The following is a 14636-nucleotide window of genomic DNA, read 5'->3' on the forward strand; positions in this document are numbered from 1 at the left end:
ACATAACAGTGGTGCATTATGTAGTGCTGCAGTCAATAGTGTATGTGTCAGAGCATTGGTAGTTCTTTTGCTGTTTGCATTCAACGTGCAGAAAAGAATTGCTGTAACTCTTTCATTCAAGTTATCAAATGGCTTTTTTTCTACAAATTCAGATCTCCAAAAAGACTCTCAATGGTGTCCTGAAATGTCCTCCCCCTAAAAAAAAAGGCCAAATAGGTCGTCTGTGCAGCTCATTACGACCCATTTTTACATTTATTGTTAGGCGACAACCTCCAGTGGCTGTAGTAATTGTGGCAGTAGAAAAGGAGACAGTCAGGTGATGTAATAGAGTGTGACAAACAGTGACAAAGTCAAGGAAGGAGGAAAATGGATGGATTGCTGATGGATGTGTATCAAGCACAGGACTTTCACCCAGTAGACTGCTGTTCGTAGACTTATTTTAACTTAAATGACGTACTTAACTTAAGGCATGTATGTAAACGTAAACCTATATGCAGGGTTGAACTTTTGCAACAAGCATCTGTAAAAAAAAAAACTTATTTTACCCCAACCTAATAAAATAGTTTGTGGCTGAAACCAAACCAAACTGCAACCATTTCACAACGTTAACCAAGTTTTTTATTGTTACCATGATGTAACCAAGCTGGGCCATTTCGGAAGATTAAGAATGTGTTTGTCTGGTACACCTGTCATTAACATTTCATTTTGGGAGTCAAACTATTCTGTCCATTATGTATGAGGTTGAGCCAAATCACAGATTGCTGAATTTATAATTTCCAAATTAGAGTCCACATATGTTTTGCATCTACAGAGGATGCCATATCCACTGCCCTCCACTCAGTCTTCACACACCTTGAAAATAAGATAACAGAAAAGGCGCTACTTCCTGAGCAAACTCAAGAAAGCTACATTTATTAAATCTCTCAAACCCCCTGACTGACCTCAAATTCAAACTAAACATACTAGCCTTTAACTACTATATATCCACTTAGGGTATTTAACAGTTTGACCTTCCAACTGGAAGAAAAGTAAGTTTGTAAGTTAATTAACTTTTGCATCCAAAAACTTGAGGCTCACGGACTTGACCAGTCAGTTTATTTTTCTTGTGAGGGTTCATTAAAGGTCCAGCCTGCAAGAAAACCCAGCCTCTGCATGTAGCACATGCTGTTTAGTAGTCTGACTCCCTGAATCCTCGTGTCTGGCTCAGTGTCCTCCCCGTTCAATCCACCTCTCGCCTGTTATGAAGTCTCTTTTTTACTGCATACTTTCCTATACACTCCTGGCCCTGAGGTTTACAAGTTTCCCAGTCTTTATGGAACCACAGAGGCATTTTTGGAGCCTCTTAATTGTTTCATCTTAAACTGGTCTCAATGAGAATAAGAAGGTATCGGGGAAGATATTGACCAGACAGAAGATAACTGTTCTTACTTTTTCTTTTCTTTAGGAAAGGCCATGCCTGTTTATCGTTACAGCTTCAAAACACGGAAGACAATTTCATATCTACTCTGGATAGTGCTCACCTCAACATGTTTCTATCCAAATGAAATCGGAAACGCAGATGCAGCACTGCAGCTTACTGATACTCTACTACAAAGGGCACACAAGGCATTTAATATGATGCAGATCTCCACTGCCTATCTGAAAAGGATGGGAACGGTCAGCCTTGGCTCTCGAGGGAACTCCGGGTATTTCCTTTCATCTTTGCTCCCTTGGGGGCAGAAATAATGATACCATCTCTCCTCAGTTTATCCAGAAACCAGAGCAAGGACCAGTGGTCCAAGGTGGCCGTTTATCATGTTAACAAACAGATAATTACATTTGCTCATCCAAAGCAATACTTATTATTGTTATTTCCTTGTATGACAGCAAAGAAGTTTGATAAGATGGTATTGTAATTACTAGTGAGGGGAAATCAGTCATCATTATGACAGAGAGAGAATAAACTGTCAGGGCGTTAATTTGAAGGAACGTTTTGCGTCACTGGTATTGGATGACAAGAAATGTTCTGAATTTAAACAGTGTGTTTTTTTTTCTGAAAAACAAACTGAGCGCAAGCATAAATATATGTGCCAAAAATGCTGTTTCTGTCTGCGTACAATATGTTGACTGTTCAAAAACTTCACATGTTCAGTGATTCATAACTGCACTGTTGTGGCTCTTAGGGAGTGCCACTGAGCATATCCCAGCTTATTCTGTAACATTGGTTTTGTTTTATAACAAAGATTCTGCCCTACTAACCCCGTTACACTGACTTATAAAATATAAAGTGAAAGTATTTCTTAAATGTTTTTAAGTGAAAGTCTCAGTTTGTATGCTGAGATCAAACATTGTAATCGAGTGACTGTGTAACAATCGTCACAGTGAATTTATGAATGTGCTTTGATCACATTGGCATATGGGCCAAAACAGAAGTTTTAACATGACGGATTTATGTAAAGCTGTTCAATTAAACAAATGCAAAGCAAAGAGATGTCAAGCGAAATATGTTAAGAACTGTCAGGACTCGGGCAAACACAGAAGCAGAGATCATAAACATTGCTTTTAGAAACTCGAGAGCGGGCCATGTTGGTTTCTCCTAAACAACTGACACAAACACTATCTTTCAAAGTCTCTTGTTTAGGCTGGATACTTTTACTGTCAAGGACATTGAAAAGAGATGTTTGCAATGTTTTGGTTTATTTTTGGTTGCGGTCCATGCCATCGCTGAAAATAAACTGAGGCCTTTTGTTCGTGTGTTGAACAGCCCTCTTCATAGCAGCCTCACTGTGCTGATAAAACCGAGAGAGAAAACAATGAATGATGAGGAGAACAATTGGAGATGAAAATTGGACAAAATTAATGCGATGTGAAAAATGAGAAGACATTAAACCATTTCAGCTATTCTATATGATAAAAGTGCCAGTTTCTACATTCCTGTTTTTATATGCAGAGAAATTGTGGGAAAAGTTGTAACTGGAGTCAAAGTTATTTGAGGTTCAGTATGACTGTGTGTGTTTGTGTTCATGCTAACTGGCTAAAGGGGGGTGTGGCAGTCGGAGTGGCCTATAACAAATCGAAAAATCATCAATCATATTGGATCATTGAATCAATTTATAAACATCGATGGAGTATGACAAACCTAGCAAAATGTTGTTGAAAGATACACATTAACACACAGATTTGCTCAGCTATCACTGTTAGGACTTTATTGTGGACAGCCTTAACCCTAACTCTTACCTTAACCTAACCACTACTGTTAAGTTGGACCTCAAAATTATGTTTTGCCACATTAGTATCTTTGGTCCCAATGAGTACTACTGGTCCCAACAAGGTCAGTACCAGAAAAGGTCCCCAACAGGTAACAAAAACATGTATTAATACACACACACACACCACAGCTTTCTATCTATGAGGCTGACATTTGACATGGAGGTCAAGTTGTTTGTTAGTTTCTGTGCATGTGAATGAATGAATGCATGGATCACCTGGTCATAACTATTTCAAATTTGGGCTTGTTTTCCAGTATCTTAAATCACAGGTCCTAGCCAAATTTGCAAGATGTTGATATATTTCCTCTTAAAATTACCGTCACAATCATAAATTCCTTTAGGGACTAATTCGAGAAATCGCCTGCTGCTCATTCAGGTCTGACTTCCCTCTAAAAATACCGGCCTGCTTTGTAAACATCTGACTGTCCTGTTAAAAGTTGAGGAGTCCTCGGTTCTAAATCTGCTTTACGTTCAGTAAGGCTGTAAATCTCGACATACAGTAAAGATGTGGACACGGTGTAAATCATTCGCTCCTCTTTGCCCTGTGGCCTTCTCCTCTGAATGGGGTTCAGTGTTCCAGTCACACCTGCTCACCTTTCCCAGCCTGCAGCCCAGGGACATGGGTGAGCCGAGGCTGAGATGAGAGGAGAAGAGGGGAGGCCTTGGACAGCTTGGAAAGGGGCAATGACCCTGCATACCCCAAGAAGTCACGGTAATGCCTCTGGCTCTGTATTTTGTGGTTTTCGGTCATGTGCGAGGGCGTTGTCACGTGCTTAGGAAAGATTCATGACCGGTGGATTTCAGAGCAGTGAATGCTGGCACACTTCGAACAGAAAGCCACACAGCATGAAGTTTGCGAAGGCTTAAATAAACACACTTCATAGTCTCAAGTAGCCCTGCAGAGTGCCTTCACAAATGCACTGCCATGTGACTGGGGTGTCACTTATTCTAACTTTCAAGGGAAGGGAAAAAGTAGAGTCTTGTGCGCTTACTCATTCTTTTAACCACTAACAATCTCTCTTATATGTATACAGAACATGCTGTATTAACCACTGCATGTCTAACATTAGCACGCAATGATTTTGCAGACAATATCAAGCAAGCAAAATATAACTTCTGGAGTCCTTTTAGTCCAAACATATAATTCTCTCGCAAATTTTGCCCTGCTGTCTCGACATTATAACCACAAAGTGTTTGATCCGTAGTCTATATGTGTTAAAGCTTGCCTGCAAAATTATAATAATATAGTGTAAATACTGGAGGTGGAAAAAAGATTAAAATGTTTTGAAACGTGCTCAGACTGGGAGAGGACGGAGGCACGTTACGAAGCACAGATGATTGGCTTAACTAATGCTAACCAGGCAGTGTGAGAGGTAGGCAGAGCCCTGCTTTTCATTAGCACCAGCTCGGTAACTGGCAAGTGCAAGCCAGCTTAGACTTTCCAGATGTGCCTGTCCTTGTATGATCCTCAGCGCTGCTCCGAGATCTCACCTCGGGGCTGCAAACCGAGACAAGGAAACACACACAGCAAGGGAGAGCCCGTTCAGCCAGCCAGCCTCACAAAGAGTTGTATGTGTGCAGGAAGCTGCACAGACTGAGAGCAGGCTGCTCTGCAGAGGGTATGCCACGTTAACACCACATCTCTGCAGTCAATGCCTGGCAACGATGCCTACAAAGATGCCTGTCTCGTGTTTTTTGTTTTTTTTTCGCTCAGCATTTTAATGTACCATCTTGTTAATGGTTAGCTGTGCTTTCAAGTGTTGGGGAAAGAATTGTCTGTAATCAAGGAATAACAGGAAGCAGGGGGCAAAATTAATTATTTTGTCAAATGACAAATAAGTGTTCAAATTTTACCAGCCACCTAATAGATGACCTTTGGTTTTAGGCTGGTGAGTGAAGAAAATCTACCAGCCACTTGCATATTTTTACCAGCATTTGGCAGGAAATAGTGCACTCTGCTCCGCGGAAAATACGCGCCAAGTCTATTTTTGACGGAAGCGGTCAGCAGCCGCATGAATCGGCACAGAGCCGATGGAGCCAGACAGGAAGTCAGGCAGTGGGTCAGCATAGTGCATCTGATCATTTTCAAAATAAAACACTTAATAATGAAATGGACAAATAACGAACGATATAACTAACTAGCCTACTCAACCGTCACAGGATAAAAATCAAGGACAGTCAAAAAACATCAGGCAGGCATGACGCTCTGCCTCTGAAACACTCCCAGTGGGATATGAAGTTGCGTGGAGGACCAAACAAAACAGCGTTGGACAGGCCAGGTAACACAGATGTGCCCAGTGAAATCAAGGGGTTAGGGCTACATTACCCTCTAAACAGAAGTTTTTCAGAGGCACACTTCAAACTGACTGGTATGAGAACTCTGTCGTTTGAATGCATCCCGGTCCTTTTATTAAAAATATGCTGAAAACAGTCGCTACTATTTTGCTGATGTCTTGGTAGCTAAGTAGCTAGCTAACAATGCGTCCTTATTGCTGATTTGTGCACCACAGTCCTGCATTTTGACATATTTCAATGTTGCATTTTCCCACTTTGATGGCATATGACGCTCAAAATTAATGTTTTTTAAATCAAACTTGAAGAGTTGTCCCATTACATGAAGGGAGATTTCAACTGTTACCCCTTGTAACTCTGTTCTGAGGGGCAAGGGGGCAGTCGGAAACTAGGGGTAAAAATTGGAAATGGGATCATGTTCACTATTCTTAACAATCAACTTATGTAATCAGACTTAATAGATGTTTTAGTTACATTGCAGACAAAAGCCTTGTGATCTAGAGACAATAACAGCAATTTCAGCTCCAAACAAAATGAAATTTGGGTGGCCTGGAGTCGAGAAAGTCTCTCATCCTGCTGAGCTCTCAGAGCAGAGGTGATTGATTTCAGTTTGAGTCAGGTCACCGTCTGTGGCTTAGACGCTCACCAAATCAAACACTCTCAACAACAATGCATGAGGCCAAGTACATTCAGGCTGTCATTCTCTTGAGAGTAGTGTTTTTGGATTTCAGCCTGATGTCAAAAGTTGCGAAAGGATTGCATCTGCAACACAAAGACACCAGCTGTTAGCAGAGCTGCTCTGTAGCCCAGTGACACTAACAGTGACAGATTCTGGGGGTTAAAGTCAAACTGAACTTGACTTTTAGACTTTATTTGTAAACTAATGTTAACAACGACAAAAAATTGCTAACCAATTAACTTGTGAGGCAGCTAGATATACAAGATTACATGATCGCTTTTTCGACTGGCTTCAAGCTATGTGGTTAGAATCTATCAGCGTCCTGCGAGGAACTACTGGCCATTGAGAGAAGTGACTGCTGGTTTGAAAACAACAATGGCAGCTTGTTGTTTGTAGGTGCTGCTATAGCATCAGTTCTACTGGAACTGAAAAGTATATGTCAAAGAAAGAGATGAGTAAAAAAACAACACTGAAGGTTTTTCTCGATCTTCTCTCACCTGGCTTCGGCAAGAGTAAGATTTAACAGCTAGTAGCGCTCCTCTATGGTTGATCTGATTAGGTGAAGTTAGCCAGTGATAGATGGTGATTGACAGATGGTTTGTCTAAGTATTTTTTGAAGGTGCCCACCCTTTTCCAAACAAGTTCCATCGGAAAATTTCCCAGATGGTTCTGTAAAAAACATACCATCTTGTGCGTCAGGTTACCAGATAAATCTGTTGAAAAAATCCCACTCTGGTAGAAAACATGTGCAACAGCGACAAAGATAATTGACATTTGGATAAAGTCTCCACTTGCTGTGCTCTCTAAATGAATAACAAATGGATCTGCCAGGGAGTGACGAACACTGGCTCAAAAACAAAACTCCTCATAACCGACTTTTCATGTTTGTCCAAGCATCAAAATCACACACTGTCTTAATGCCATGGCCTACTTCTTTCAAGGACAAACACGCATTTGACTGTCAAAACGGTCCCATATTCAACATAATGTTTTCTGCTTAAGTAAGCCAAGACAAAATTTAATTATTAGTGGGCAGAGGAAGAGAGCAGGGCACATTAGGCCATCACTTAGGACATCACTTCCACAGAACAGAGGCTTTTAAAGCATTTTATTTATGGTGGAAACATGACGCCAGGTGTGTCTGGAGGTTATATATCAGACAAATTTGACAAAAAGGACAATAAACAAAGGTATGTGTACAATTTGGGATGCACAAGTAGGGATAATATATGTAACTAACTGCAACTCCCAAGAGGCATCTCGATAAGAAACATTCAATCATAAAACTAAAAATTCCACTTTGAGGAAGCTAAATGTTGCACTTTTTTTTAAAGAAAACTTGACTGACACTGCAGTTGTAGTCAATTAATCATGAAATCGGGGGTCATATTATTCAAATTCAGAAACACTGGCAGGACCTTTTGTTCCCAACTGCAAAGACACAACGGTTTTAAATTTGCCAAAGTCAAATGTCATTAGATATGCGCCTTTGACTGGTTTCTTCTACAAAACAACGCTGACTCACGGGCACCGTAGTACTTGGAGCAAACTGTCCTGCCAAACTGACGGAGAAAACATGATTTCTTACAATTCTGTTGCTTGTTTATCGGATGCAGATTCCGTTTCCTTAGTTCCCTGTCAACATGTGATTTTAGCTTTGTATAACGGACTAATCTGTACCTTTTCTCTTGCTGACCTCAGGTGATCGTACATACAGTACCACAGTAATTCTTTGGCACAAAAGCTGTGCAGATTTCACCTCATGTGACTCCAGGTTTGCCCTCAGTTCATTTTGTTTTGCTAAGCATTCAGAGCATGAGGAACTGCTGGCGATCAGATGTCAACATCTGTTTCTGTATACACAAAAACGTTCTTGTTTTTGGGTTGCCACCTATAGTTGTCTTGTATTATGTTCTCGTGACTGAGTAGCAATGCAAACCATTTGCTTGAAAGTGAACTGAGACCAGGCCTTGATATTAATGGACTCCCAGCGACTGTAGAAAAAATGTGTTTGGGTCTTTGACAGGGATGCCTATGGTATGAAAGGGATATTTGTATGTATTGTAGGCCTATGTATGTAGGCAATGTATAACTTTGCAAATGACCAACTGATATGAAAGCTCACACCAATAGAGCTCATCTGCTCATGCTGTGCCCATTGAAATCATGCTGTTTAGCACAGATTATCTGTTGGGTGAGGGGTTTACAGATCCAGTCTTATGCTCACTGAATTGCTCACAGACTCATCGAGGCCACCCGGATAATATCAAAAATGTTTGGATATTTTGCAAAACAACCAATGATAGAGACATCCTGGAGCAGCTGACGGTGCTGCCAAGCAACGGTGAAATATTCTAGGCCTTGAGGCTAGCATACTACTGTCGACAGAAACCTAAAATCCCTCCTCCACTTCTCGCTGAAGAATAGAAAACCCATTCCCACTCATCAACAGTTTGAGCTAACGGAGCTAAACAGACCGCAGGACGGAGAGTTTCTTTTCAGGGGAACATGGAGCATTAATTAACTATACTTTAATGACACAACACAACAAATTTACAGTAAATACATTTAAAAAAAAAAACATTCAACCTTCAGCTGAGTACAATTTAGAGGTAAAAGTACCTTGAATGTTAACCAACAACTATAGATGATAATAAAGTAAATAAACAATATTTGGTTTTAGGAAAGTTTACATTCACGTCAGGAGAGTTAAGATTGCATTTTGTGATGTCTGAGTTTGAACTGCACTGTTCACACTTTGCATAATTGACTAAAAGAAAGAAGTGTGTTGATTTTAAATGAATTTCTCCAAAGCAATATTTCCATGTTTAGTATCAGAGAAACATAATGCTGCTAAAGCTTACTGATCTTAGAGCCATCTATTTATATACTTTCATTCACCTGAACTCTTCATAAAAATGTGCATCCACTGGAAATAGTGAAAGCATGAAAAAGGCCAGATTAACACGTTTTATTTCTCATCTGACCACAGTCCAGCTGTGGCACTTCATAAAGGGACCGTTCCCTTGCCCACAAAGTTTCTGAGCTACACCATGTTGTTGTCATCCACTCCCCACTTCTATTTACGACTACACAAACCAACCAGCCATTATCATACGATGTCTCCGTGAAGTCATATGCTGCTCACATTTCTCATGAGCCCCATACCATTCATTATGCAGCACAAAACCCACCATGTGGGTCACAGTTTCAAACCCAAATGGTTAAAAAATGTCCTCAGTGTCAGCGATGGTCCCTAGTGTCGGTTGCCGGTGACGCAGACAAACGTTGTCTGTGTTGTGTTGGCTGTGTTCATAGAAGACCACACAAACAGCAAGAGATCCATTGAATTCTGCTAGGGGATGCCAAATCCATAGTGAAAGCAGATGGATACTGATATCCTGTTGAAAACAATTACAGCGTCACCTCTTAAAAAGCAAAGTCAAACACAGAGCATTTCAAGCATGAAATAATCCGTTTTTTTTGCTAATTTTCACAATTTTTCCTGACCACAGTCAAACAAACACGATCCCTCTTCATGTACATCTTTGCACACAGTTTAAATGCAAGCTGAATTATGAGATTTGTGGCGACCACTGAAAACTGTTATATCACTGCTGTTGTTGATTTGTCTTCATGTGTTGACTCGACGACAGAGTTCCACCACAGAATGACAGCTAAGTGTTCAGTGAACATGACTGAATTGGGATAAAGAGGAAGAGTTGTGAAACCGTACCCAAAGACACAGGAAGGGCTTCACTGAAGAACGGCAGATCAAGATATATACTCGGGATTATACAAGCAACTGATTACACCCAAGATCAGTGCATAATCACTCACTTCATCAGGCATGAGTGGATTTGTGGATTTTCACGTCCTTCCTTCCCTCTAAAATTTTTCATCCCAAGAAGACAAAAAAAAGCCTAATTTTCAAGCCCAAAAAATACAAGATATTCCTGTTGGATCTCTAGTTTTCTTTCCTTTAATGTCAAAATGCAATGGTTGAAACTAATAATGGATTTCTCTGTTGATTGAGATTGCGTAAATGGTTGTTCCAATACCAGTATCAGAAAAGCCTTGGAACTGCACAGTAGCAAATATCCCTAAATGTTATGTGACATGTGTAACTTCAAGCTCAAACATCCATACAGGGTCCATATTAAAGGTGTTTACCTGAGCGTAGAGTATGTTACATCTGCCACCAGGGGGCTCTCTATCAAAACAAAACAAAAGCTGTTTGCTGAGCATTGTGAGTGCGCGTGTAATGAAATTTGCCGTTACTTTGTGTAAACTTGTTTGTTGTTTAGTTTTTTAATGCAGAATTAATACATATGATACCTTTAATTATTATTATTATCATTATTATTAATCATATTTATTTTTTAACATGCTATTATCGGATTGGTACTCGGTATTGTCCAATGCACAGAGTTCAGGTATTGGAATCAGTAGCAGGAAAGACAAAAATCTTGAATTACTTAATTTTTCTGAGCAAAAGTTCAAAACCCAAATTTCCATTTTATAGATCAAATGATTAATGCACCAATTTGTCTAAATAATCCACACATGAATCATTGATGGTTTTATTTTATCAGGAGAATTGTGAAGTTACGTTCATGCTGTTACAGTTCTGCCCAACAACAGGGATCGACATAAATTATATACGTTAACTTCTTCAAACACATTCTGGATATAAACGTCTTGGAAATGTATATGGGGACATTGTAAATTCTCAGTGAGCCAAACGAGGGCTGCGCTGCTTATTATTATCATCATCACCCAAACTTTGATGGTGTGCAGAGTTACTGCGAGAAGCGGAGAATAACAGGGCACACTGTCTATATGGGTCACTGTGGGGTTTGAATGTGGCTGAGGGGATGTGAGGGAATGAGTGGAAGTGGAGGGCTGCCTGTCGCTCCGTGAGCCAAGCCACAGCTGGCCAGATTACAAGAGTCTGGATTAGAGGCCAGGGGTTGAGGTAGGGATCTCATTGACGGTGGAGCTCAAACACACACGGAGGCCTCACATCATTAAAGCATCAATGTCACCATCGAGACACGAACAAGCTAGAAACTGCTAAGGCTACAAATCGAGCCGTTCATTTTTAAGTAGCATTTTAGACCTTGAATTGTGTTTTACGTGGCCATGCATATAAATATTGTGATTTTGAGCAGGTGTGGTTCCTCATTTCCTGTTATTTATACCAGACCCTGCTGCTGCAAGGCCAGAAAAGAAGGGAACATAACCCCGGTTTAACATGCGTACAAAACAAAAAAACGACACCTTTTTTTTCTTTGCATTTGGCACACCATTGTTCTCAGACAGATAATAGCTTCTCGTAAAGCAGAACCATTAGAAAAGGGAGAATGAGAACAGTCTGCGCCGCACACTGTGCCTCTGGCCACCGCTGGCAGGGCATGAAAGCTTCATTGCACAAAACAAGATGAGCTTTATGATTGTTTTCTGCATCTTCAGCCTCACTAAATCATCTCACCAAAATAATAACTCGCTGTTTTGCAAGAGCAGCCACATTCAAAATATGTTTCACATCAACACTCATATAGGTATCGCACGTCTTGTTATTCATATGAACCGAAAGAAAACTGACATATCTGTCGTTATGAGCAGAACAGGGGGTGTGAAGCAATTAGAAGGCAGGTTGAAGGCATCAACTCGTATGAACGTCAGTGCCTGTATGTTGCATCGCTGAGCTGCTGCTGCTCACTCGAGTTTTGGCTTCTGCAAGCGCACACCAAGCAGGGAAGTGAGAATAATACAACAAAACAAAAAAAGAAAAAAGTGACATTTTGCCATCGCAAACAAAAGGGCCTCCAACTTGGTGAAAGATGTCCGGTCCATCATTTGTTCACTGTCACTATCCTTTGCCAGTATCATTGAGCCACTATTATTATTATTATTACAACACTGACAGTTTATATTCATGAATCTCATGTGCCACAAATCTCAGTGTGAAAGCTTTATTTGGTTATTTATGAACGTGTCATTTTTAAGGGGTTGCAGCCTTGGTGCTGGATGCTGGGATGTCAGTCTGTTGTTGCATTTCAGTAGAAAAATGTAAGAAACATGCAGAATTTTAGTACAATTTTGTTTCGTTCTTATAACCCTGCCTGGATGATGTCTATAGAAAAACACATTTATGCTTATTTTTTTATATTTTCAAACAATGTGTTTCACTTTGAACAAAAAGGAGAAGTGATCACAGTCTAGACTCTGATATAATGGTATCCAGTGGATCTCTCATTAATGAACAAGGTTTTTTCTTACATAACCTGTAACCCCAGAATATCGCTGTGTAGCGGCCGTCTAAGTGACACGAGGTTATTACTGTAGGCATGCTCTGCAACACTGAGACCTCAAAAATAGATTTTGAAACCAAAGTGGAGGTTTCACAGACTTTGTTTTCTGCATTTTGGTGACTTTTAAAGAATGAAGATAGCAAAATAAAAACTTTCTGCAAGAAACCGAATTTCTTCTCTCCTCTGAAATTTAGTATTTCTTCTCATCCATGTCTCTGTCCATTGCTCACTCATTGAGGGGGACAGGGTGCAACAGTAGAGTAGACTTTACATTGTACAGCACCAGAAATAGTTTGTGACTAAAAAAGGAAAAAGGTGTGATCATTTGTGACTCTGGGGTGAAACCGAGAGAGTGCAATGAAAAGTCTCCCGGGAGGGTTAGTAAGTATGAATGTAGCTTGTAATCTAGCTAGTCTGGTATGCTTATGTTTCTAACATATGGATGAGTGTTGTCAATCCATTGAAATATTGAAATACTGATCCCAATTTGAGTGTTTTAATAAAAATAAAATGTATTATTTCGAAAAAACAATACTATGATGCATCCTGGAAAGTCATTTGTTTCTGGTCTCCTGGTGCACCTGACACACACACACACACACACACACACACACACACTTCAGATCTGTGACCCTGACATTACTGTGACCTGAACTCTAACTTGGAGCTGTGTATTGCACATCAGCAAGTCCATCCAGTATTTTTAGTAGCAGGTTTCAGTGACAGGCGAGTGATTCTGAGCAGATGCTGTCCTCACCCAGCTCCTCCAAGAATCTGACAGAGAGAATTAATTCATTTTCACCGGCTGGCTGGATTCAAACTGCCCTTTCAACAGCAATTCAATTTGCACTTGACCAGGAATGCATTCTTAGATCCACTGGTCGGGCTTTTTCTTCTTTCACCTGACTGACACAACTCCAGAAAATTATGCATTTTAATAAGACACAGGTGTCAGATTGCTATACTGGAGAGACAGGTGAACCCTTCAGGACAAATGATATGGCTTTCTTTTCTTGCATATTCCCCATGAAGGCTATATCAAACCAGTCTGTGACTATCAAGACTCCACTGCTGATGATATTGACCTTATTGTAACCCAGAGAGAAGATGGAATTCATCAGAGGAAAGCACAAAGATTTATGAATTCACACCACTCAGTTTTTCATCTTGGACAATCACGAATAGACCAGCAACTACGTAATATCAAGGTGATCCAACTCTCCTAACATTGTATTCTCCTCAAGTTTCTTGTTTTGTTGTGTTCCCATGAACATTTACATTACAGACCCCTCATTATGGTCAGCTGGAGTCAAAACCGACCGTTAATTGGACGCTGCCAAGCCGTGGCCTCCCCACACAGCCCATACACTCAGCGGGAAGCTGTGACTTCATAACCACATGTGTGAAGGCTGTCGGCAGAAAGAAAACATCAACATGCATAAACGTGTCGTTGTTTATAGGGAATTCCCAAAAGCTAGTGCTTGGTCATGATGCAGCCTGTGAATTAAAATGTGATCGCAGGGACGTGACTCACATTGACCGCCGGTGTATGTTAACGACACGTGATGCTCTCCTTTAATATGATGCCTGAGGTTACATTGGACCTTTAAGCTTCACTGATCATGGGTTTATGTGAAAACACTCCCATCACATTAGATGAATTCATGAAGCAAAATAGAAGAAATTGTTTTTCAGCTCAACAGCATGGGAGCTACACTGTGGGAAGAGTCCAGCCCAATCACCAGAATACATTTTGGGAGTCAGTCGGTTTAGGTTTAGGTACAAAAACACTTGGTTAGGGTTAGGAGAAGATCGTGTTTTGGCTTAAAAGGCCTGTTTTGTTATGTCCCGAGGTCTCATTAAAAACATCCAATTTTATCGCCACGACCACAGCTACACCAGAGATATCCTGACTTTCTGTCAGTAAACACCTCTCTTTGTCAGCATAAACACAACTTGAGATGATCCCGAGGTCTCCTTAAAAGTATACAGTAGTGTCATGTTGACAAATTAAAATGTAGTGGTCCCTTGTCCCGGAAAACCCTGAAAAAATTCAATGTTGGTGGGAAAATGCTCGTACTCTCTGAGCTGTTGGGTCTC

The sequence above is a fragment of the Pagrus major genome, chromosome 22, assembly GCF_040436345.1.
Source record: "Pagrus major chromosome 22, Pma_NU_1.0".
Taxonomy (NCBI): Eukaryota; Metazoa; Chordata; class Actinopteri; order Spariformes; family Sparidae; genus Pagrus; species Pagrus major.